Source organism: Schistocerca nitens, chromosome 9 (genome assembly GCF_023898315.1).
Source record: "Schistocerca nitens isolate TAMUIC-IGC-003100 chromosome 9, iqSchNite1.1, whole genome shotgun sequence".
Lineage (NCBI taxonomy): Eukaryota > Metazoa > Arthropoda > Insecta > Orthoptera > Acrididae > Schistocerca > Schistocerca nitens.
Window position 1 is genome coordinate 48,914,466 of NC_064622.1, and position 9,450 is coordinate 48,923,915.

The following is a 9,450-nucleotide window of genomic DNA, read 5'->3' on the forward strand; positions in this document are numbered from 1 at the left end:
GGCCGGAAAAAGAACAGCAGTGCGTTTATTTCCATCTACAATTAATAGCTATGAGGCTTTTAATGAGAAACTTCTCCACATTCCATGCAAATAAGTTCTCGGCAATTATTTTACACGTAACGCTTTCGAGTGGCTGCTGCATTAAATTTGCTGGTTCGAAAGATATCGCGGTTATTTATATACGTACAGTAGCCACTGGAAGAAAAGTATCATTTTTAATATTGGAAAATGGCGGAGTAAGTCAGTTATGAGTAATAGAAATTCAGAGATTTAAAATTAACTGTATAAATATCCCCAGAATGTACAGACAGCAGTAGAAAGACATTCATGTATGACAAAAATTATTGAAGTAAATCACGGATTGTAGTAGATCGAAGTACAGAAAATGGAGTTTATCATTTGACATCTCTTATGCATAAATTCAAAGATTCAGAAGTATATGAAATTCTAGTTAGTTGTTTCGTCTTTGGGAACCTTACAGAGATCCTTAACTGCAACATTCACTTTTTGCATCTGGAATAATAAATTTCATCAGTGCAGCGTGTTATCGTCTTACTCAGGCCCATTTTGAACGTGAATACTTCCATTTGGCGAGTTTATGCAGATTGTGTACAACCAGTCATTATGTGAGTTTGTTACGATTTCTCGTACCATGGATGAAGGTGTGAAGGGATATTATTTTCTGGACTGTGCGCAGGAAGATGCTGTGCGTGAGTGTGTGTGTTCCTTTATTTTTTGCATGTGCCTGTGGATTCAGCCTGGTGAAATGTACGTTATCGCAACTAATTTGTCTTGGGTACTACAAGCCAGTGTAGTCACCACGAGCCTACGAGCCTATCCTCTATTGCCACATGGACTTGAGACTGAAGTCCTTGGAACACCTGTGTCTGATGATGGGTTTGCAGTCATCTCGAAAACTATTTAATGGTAGAATCAATCGTATTAAATTCCAAAGGCGACTGGTTGCGTCTAACCTACATAATCCACTAACTTAAATAGCTAACTTAGTTCGTCATCCAAAATGTATGTAACGGATGTACATTCACTTGGTCAATCTTATTTGAGGGCTTTATGTTACAGACGTGGCTATTTACGTTTTTTCGACTTTTTTTCTTTTATTTTTATGAGACTTCGGATAGTCAAATAACGTTTAAAATGTAGGAATTAGTATTGTTCTGCTAATGGTAGTCCTTTCCGTGCCGTAAACCAGTCCTGGACAAAAGTTGCGCTGCAGAGTCTGTTTATCGCTTCGGCTTGGCCCACCACTACAGTATACATAGCAGGTGTGTGGGTGAAACGGTTTTATGTGGAGGGCTACACACGTGGGAAACTTGGGAAGATGTGTTGCAACACAGTGCTGCTAGGATGTGAATATTACAGCACACTTTTATAAGCAGGAGTTTATCACGTCTGTTTATTTCCACTTTTTACTTCCTTGCAGAGGCAACAGCTTTTATTACTTGATTAATTAAATACATTTGATAGAGCTAATACGGTGAGCAGCACCACAGAAATCTTTACATACATCCATTTACCGTTAAGTAGTGATGTTTATAAATTTATACACATTAGAATGTGCAGAACATCTAGAACTATGATTCGTGATGTAGTCAGACGCATGGAGCTATACAGACGAAACTCTGTTAATCCTGAACATTGGTGGTTCTTAGTTTCATAACAGAAAAAAAAAGAAATGTTCGCACATACGTTTCGTACCAGACATTGAAATAACTTTGGCAGCTTGTCTGTGCACTGGAAGATATTGCACTACGGGTAACACATTACGAAAGTCTTGTAAATTTCTGGATTGGAGCTGGATGGATCACTGTACATCTATCAGCTCAAGCTGTTGGTTGTAAGGTACATCAGCAGCCGAAAATGAGAACGTTCTCACAGATACGAGTAAAACGAAATCCGCTTTCAGCTGGGCAATGTCTTAGGATATCTTTGTGAATATGACGAAATATGTCAAGTACTGAATCGTGGACAGTCATGTCTAGTCTATAAATGACTGCCTTGAAATACGAGAAATGTTCCGTGTCAAGCTGATTTTTCCACAGGATTACTTTTTGCTTGACTGCAACAGTCTTGTCCGCCATACCTGTTACCAAATGATACTTCCCATGCATTAAAACCCTTAATGAATAAAATATTAGTGATGTCTTCCATAAGAGGTTTTGTTACCACTCTACTTACCATTAACTCAGTTTTTCCTCTAATGCCCGCCTTCAGTTCAGCCAGCATTCACTGTCGTTCGTCAGAAGACAAGTGCATCGCATTGTGTTTTTTGTTGGTGTCGTAATGACAATCGAATAAGCGTTCTTCAAGCTCATAATAGTTCGATGGTATATTAAGCACTCTGCAAGGCCGCTACACAATACGAAAAGAAAGGCAATCCCCATTGGGCACTGAACGATGTGGTTTCCCCACTTTTTCAAATTTGGACAAGTGCATAGACGCCATAGTATTCGTGATAAACGCACTCCGACTTCAGGCCACGAGCGGCCTACCGGGACCATCTGACCGCCGTGTCATCCTCAGCGGAGGATGCGGATAGGAGGGGCGTGGTGTCAGCACACCGCTCTCCCGGTCGTTATGATGGTATTCTTGACCGAAGCCGCTACTATTCGGTCGAGTAGCTCCTCAATTGTCATCACGAGGCTGAGTGCACCCCGAAAAATGGCAACAGCGCATAGCGGCCTGGATGGTCACCCATCCAAGCGCCGACCACGCCCGACAGCGCTTAACTTCGGTGATCTCACGGGAACCGGTGTATCCACTGCGGCAAGGCCGTTGCCCCATGGTATCCGTAATGCAGAACATAAATCTGATTTAACGCAAGTAGTACTGCTAGTGAAGTGTATGGTATGTGACAAGGCGAACCCTTTGCTCCGGCGTCGTCTCTCTCCAGCACTCATTTCGCTCGTCCTTCTCACCCCTGACCCTGTCACCGCTACATTCGAAGCGCTGGGCAGGAGCGCGGCCAGGGTGCACGTGTGTTCGCGGAGCGGTTTTTAGCCACACCTACTGCAGACAGCTTTTCAAATAAAGATCTCAACAATAACATCCATTATTTAGGTGTGACCTACACTAATCAGATGGAACATGATACAGAGAAATTCATGTCTGACGAATAAGCGTGTGAGTCTCTAGTCGGGGATGTCTGGAGATTTTTTAGTACATAATTGTGACCTTGGAAAACGTGCTAACATAGCCAAGAAAACTAATACTGTCCTGGGTGCATAACGATCGGAATTAATACGCATAGAAGCAATATTTATGAAGAGAGGACTACTGGAGGATGTTGTCCATCTTCTTTATTATATAACAGGCAGGTAGGGTCACATCTCATGTGTGAAGTTCCCTCATCACATCACAGGCTCTATAACGAATATCTGCCGCTTCGAAAAATTTTACCCTCCCTGCTCCTGATCGATCAACCGGCAAGGCAACTCATTTTTAGACGAAAACGCTCTTCAAATTACACTGGTTTAGTGACATCGTTAGAACCAGTAGGTTTCTACAGGCGTAGAATTCGTAAACTACCTTGGCGTTGTCGGATTGTTTCAGATATTGTGACGTTTGCTGATTAATTTCTTTTTGATGATTACTATTGTGTTCAATAAACTATTGGAAAACACAATTAAAATATTCAATGTACCAATACGAATTAAATTCAACTTACTATAGAAACATCACAATGGCAGTCTATCTTAATAAAGCATTGTCTGTAAGACTATTGTGCCTATTTTAACACGAATTAGTAGGGTATTACTGACTTTTGACTTCGAGGAGGTCTGTATTTACATCATGTCCTGTATCATACTCAAGTATTACGAAAATGTGGCAGTTCATAGATAAAATTATGTATTCATAACAATGAAAAATATGTCAGCAGAAAACAAAAGTGGCATTATGAATTTTGCAGTACACTAAGGCTTTCGCTCTGACACTAAAGGGTACTGAAATTAGCAAGACGAATTTTGCTCGAGCTTTGTCTTACAATTCCCTTATTGAGTTTCTGTCTGCTTGTAGCTCTGCTACAAAAGAATTAAAAACTTAGCCTTCAGTGAGTCTCGAAAGACGAACGAATGCACCTGGCAGGCTGCCACATTACCTAGTAGCTAGCGAAGACATACGGGAACTGGGGCTTACTTATTGGCCCAGTAGGCGCTATGATAGAGTAATCGCAACATAAGAGACGAGAGAAGTTGTATTTCCAGTGTGGAAGACTTTGGTGGACTCAAAAGCATTATCTGATACCCTTATACCACATCTCAAGAGAAAATCACCCACATTATTAAATCGAAATGACACGATAAGATCAAGTGAATTTAGCAGGGTAGTTCTGTGCCATCAAGGAAGTAACTCGTCGGACACAGGAAGGATACTAGCTGATGTGTTCTGTGGGTGGCCTCGGAAGTGACTAGAGCTTCGTCTCAAAGTTGAGGGTGGTAAGGACAGAATATCCTCATTATATGTCAATATGGCGAAAACCCGATGTTTTTGTTCTTCCAGCTCGAACATTCAAAAAATAGTTACAATTAACGGCAGAAAGGCGTCTGTGAACAACAAAATAATTAGTTGACAAACTCCATCTGTCATCTGATAATTGTGAAAAACTACTTTTTTTTCATCTGCACCGCACTGCAGTATTTTCAGTGAGGATTTCAGGTAGAAAATTTGTTCGGTGCCAAATCTGCGTGGTCTGAACCCGGCTTGCTATTCACCAGTTAGGGTTACGACTCGTTCTTGTGAACGTCCTAAGAGGCACGTGGAGTTGATTTTATGAGGGACTGAAAGGAGCGAAATTCCTTTGTAGTTATTCACATCAAATTTGTGGCCTTTTTTTTTGTGGAGTAGTTGGATCAGTGCACATTTTCCTGCCGTCTGCAAGTTTTTATCTTCGCCAGATTTCCTGAATGGTCTTTGTGATTTCCTGTAGTGTTCGTGGTCCAAGATTTTTCAGTAGTTCTGCGATGATTCCGTCTTCTTCTAATGACTTTCCGTTCTTGAGATTTTTGATGTGGAGCTGGATTTCTTCTTGTGTGGGTGGAATGGCATCGGTTTCTTTTTATCTTTGGGATATGTGTGGGAATTATTTGGTTGGTTTGGAGCATTTAAGATCAGAAAAGCAGTACGCCAGTTCTTCAGCGTATTCGTAGTTGGTGAGGGTGAGTTTTCCATTTTTTTCTCGAAGGTCAAACTTTGTGGTGAGTAACCTTTAATTTTTTTGCTCAAGTTTTTTTAGGTCTTTTAATAGGGCTCAGTCTTTCATTTCTTCTTAGGAAGTTAACGGTAAAGGCAATGATAACTCGTCACCAGTGACAATATTACATAGGAACGCTCAACGAGCGACCTGATCACGTTGCTGCAACAGTCGTTACTCTGTTAATTTTTGTTGTTTTGAATTAGAGCATGCAGTACTCCTACACCAGTCTTCTGAACCTTGCCTGTTGAATGCAAATGCAACATGATGGTTAAATGGTAATATATCACTTACACCAGTAGTCGGAGCATTCTCTCCTGTTTATTGACTCTGGATTCATGTACTACATCACTTGTTGCTATGAATATTTGCAGTACAGAACTCAATGTAGTGTGTTTTTCAGGATTAAGGGAGAGCCAATTTTCAGAGGACCAGTTCATAATTTTTTACAAAATATCGTTTATCGCCTGTTCCTTTGCTTTCTCTCTAAAGGAATGAAAACGCTAGTAATGTATACAAAAAAATACCAGCTTTGCTTGCTGAATGCTAAGTGGAATGTCATTCACATGTATAAGGAACAGGAGTTGACACAAAACTAAACCCTATGGACTCTCTCTGTGATTTTTCTCCAGTCACAAAAAATTTCTATTTATCCGACATTGTCTGAATTATACAGCACAATTTTTGCATTCTGTTTGTTCAAGAAAGAAAAGCACAGTTAAGCACAGGAAAACAGGTGAATGCTGGTAAAACTCTTAAATTCAAGGTACGTGGATAAAGAAATACAGCTAGCGAACGAAACAGAGCTACCAAAGATAATTCACAACGTGCGGCAGGGAAACTTAGGTGGGGCAACAGTAGCTCTGAATGACAATCACACGCGCTAAGCACTAAAGTAACCAGATTGAAAAGCACTGTGAAACTACGTGTTGAAGAATAATGTTTTTTTTTTTTTTTTTTGTTTTTTTTTTTTTTATGAGGCGCAGGACCTGCATCTCCTCTTGCTTCCAGGGAACACAGAAATAACGCACCAGTGGGGTGTACTGAAGAACGTTGGATATAAAACTGTCTTCTGAAAGAAAAAAATATGGTATGTGATCTCCTCACAGAATACAAATTACTGAGACAGAAAGAAACCTTAGAAAACTCTAAGGTACTCAAATAAACTGAAATCAACTCCCTTTGTAAACATGAAGCAATGGGAACTACACTTCTGTAACCTCCTCAGAGAGGAGGACAAAATTCCAAATAATGTCACACAACACATAAGTCTTGGACCTAATTACAGCCGAAGAAGTCACTCATCTAATCAGAAGTGGAAGATTAACAAGGCGGCCGGATCGAATGCGATGTACACGAAAATCATGAAGGATACAGTCCAAGACCAGGCAGAAACTTTAGCGTTCCTATTCGACGAATGCCTCAATAAAACCTCAATCCCTTGACAATGGAGGACGAACTTTGTAACTGAGTTCTGCAAAGGCAAAGACAAGAATGACGATCAAAACTCCTATGGATGATTCGCTCTGGAAAATGTTACGTTTAAAGTTTTCTCTAGACGATTATTAGGGGACACGGAACAAAGACTACTTGCTAATATCGGAATAAATCAATACGGCTTCACTCTAGACAGGTCAACACTGCACGTTCTTCAAGAAGCCTTTCAAGAAATAACTAGCGCAAGCCACTACCTCTCTGTAGACGACCTTTATGGACTACAGTAAAGCGTTACAGCATCAACAGTAACTTTCTCATCCAAAAGCTGCAGAATATGCTACATAAGTAAAGCCATGAACTAAAAATAATCAGTCGATTCTAGGCACGACCATGTATCGATGTACGATGGCTTATCGATGTCGAAGTACATCACTCAAACAAGAGGAGTCGTGCAAGGAGATCTAGTGAGTGCCACTTTTCCACGTAATTATAGCGGACATCGGCAGACTGTAGAAACAAGTGAAAAAACTTATATATGCAGATGAAATACTCATCCTCTCTAGGAGCCTGTAAGACCTGCAAAACAGCCACGGGTACTATCAGAAAAAGGGATTTAGAAAAATCGATGGAAATAAACAGCTCAAAGGCCAGAACGAATAAATTTAGGCGAGGAGGAAGAACATCAGAGACAAACCACCTCACGTGTGGCGGATCAACATTAGAATTACTAGGGAGTTACGCTACATCCATCTTCTCTCTGCGTATACAAGAGCGAGCGGCAGCCTCAACAAAAAATTTTAACGACATCCCCAAGTTACAAAATTTGTCCCTGAGAACTGCGATAACGGTGCTGTAGCTCGAACTTGTGCCAGCTGCCACATTCGGTACTGCTGTGGACTTATCTAATGGTGAAAAACCTCAAGAAACTAGATAATGTTGAAGTCAGATTCGTAGAAAAAAGCTCTGTCAATCTGAAAATTCGCAGGAAATACCTACAACTACATAACAGCGCAGGAATCTTTCTTCATAGAAGACCTTAGACAGTGCTTCGAACATTCAAAGACGCAAGCATACGAAACAATTATGGAGGAGGGTTACAACAAAGCCAGGGAGGTAAGGAAGGAAATAATGGAAACAGAAACGATGAATTCACATACCTTGAAACCACCGGACTTCTAACTCCACCATTTGTAAACACATTTTGCCACCCATGGTTTCCATGCGAAGATATGAAAGAAGGGATCTTATCACTTCCCGAGCCGGCCGAAGTGGCCGTGCGGTTAAAGGCGCTGCAGTCTGGAACCGCAAGACCGCTACGGTCGCAGGTTCGAATCCTGCCTCGGGCATGGATGTTTGTGATGTCCTTAGGTTAGTTAGGTTTAACTAGTTCTAAGTTCTAGGGGACTAATGACCTCAGCAGTTGAGTCCCATAGTGCTCAGAGCATTTTTTTATCACTTCCCGAAGAAGGACTCAACCGTAAACCATGAAATAAACGACACCCCAAATACCAGTCAGTGAATTCAGCCATCAACCAGATTAACAAAAAACTGGTGAAAGCACAATTCAAATGTAGCCATGTGTACATATAACCTGAATATATCTGAGTTCCTTATCCTGAATGGACTGTATCCTATTTTAGTAAGACATTACGGGCAACATTAGCTGCTTGGAAAAACTCTGGAAAGTTACTCGCATTTTATTGAATTTGAATCGTTATGGAAGCGTTGGATAATCTCATGGATTGGATGTAAATGGTTTTCGAAGTTTTTAACTAAATGCCAAAAATTCCAATTCCGGCAGTTCCTTCTGTAAGCTGTATTTTTTACAGGTCAGGGGCTACACATTGGCACCTGGGATGAAATGATGTGGTATTGAAACGTCCTCTTAGAAAAATTTATGAATGATTGTGTTGGTAAACCTCTTACATTATTTGCTTTTCAAACAGCTGAGCAAAACTGAACGTACTCAGACATTACTCTCTTTACTTATTCTGATCAACACTAAACTGACACACAATATTTTTAGCGCAACGCAATCTGACTTTCAAAAATCCCTACAAAAGAATGGCCTTGACTAACGATAACCTATACCTTTCATGAATCACTTACCTCACAAAAATCTTCATTACTCGAACTACTGCAATACAGCGAGCGCCAATACTGCCAGCTAAATAAAAGATTCTAACTACTGAAGGGACTAACTACTGATAGGCACAGTTAGCAAATGAAAGATTTTGATAAAGAACAAACAATGTATTCACCTTAATAGTGTTCAAAAGTCATAATATATATATCAGTTCATGACATCCAGTCTTACAAATTTACTGTCTCTGATGGACACACGTCCAGATCATCCGCTCTCAAAACTCCGTCATTTCTCTCCCCACATTCACCACTGCTGGCGGGTCACCTCCAACTGCGCAACGCTACTCGCTGTTAACAGCCAACTGCCCAACACTACACTAGCGACTATTGCAACAATGCCGACGAGGCTCTGACTGCACACAGCACAGCCAGTGATTTTCATACAGAGCGCTACGTGGTGTTACCAACTTAAAAACCTAAACAGCCTACTTACAGTATGTCTGTAAATCAATTTACTTCAATTCTGATGATAAGCAACGACAGCGTGGAGCGTAAAGTTTTGTACAAATAATATCTGCACACCCATGAATATTAATATATCTGTGATCCCTTCGTTGGAGTGATACTTAAGCAGCAATTCTTGCTTCATCCAGGTTGCTACTCGTTCTCACCTCTGGACGAATTGGTTTTTTGATTTGGGTCTGTTGTCATGGGACTGG

At 40.7% G+C, this 9,450-nt stretch overlaps 1 pseudogene; it reads right to left on the reverse strand.

Annotated features, from left to right (window-relative positions):
- Positions 1 to 2,680: 2,680 nt before the first annotated feature.
- On the reverse strand, positions 2,681 to 2,798 carry LOC126204828 (5S ribosomal RNA; annotated as a pseudogene).
- Between the last annotated feature and the right edge of the window lie 6,652 nt (positions 2,799 to 9,450).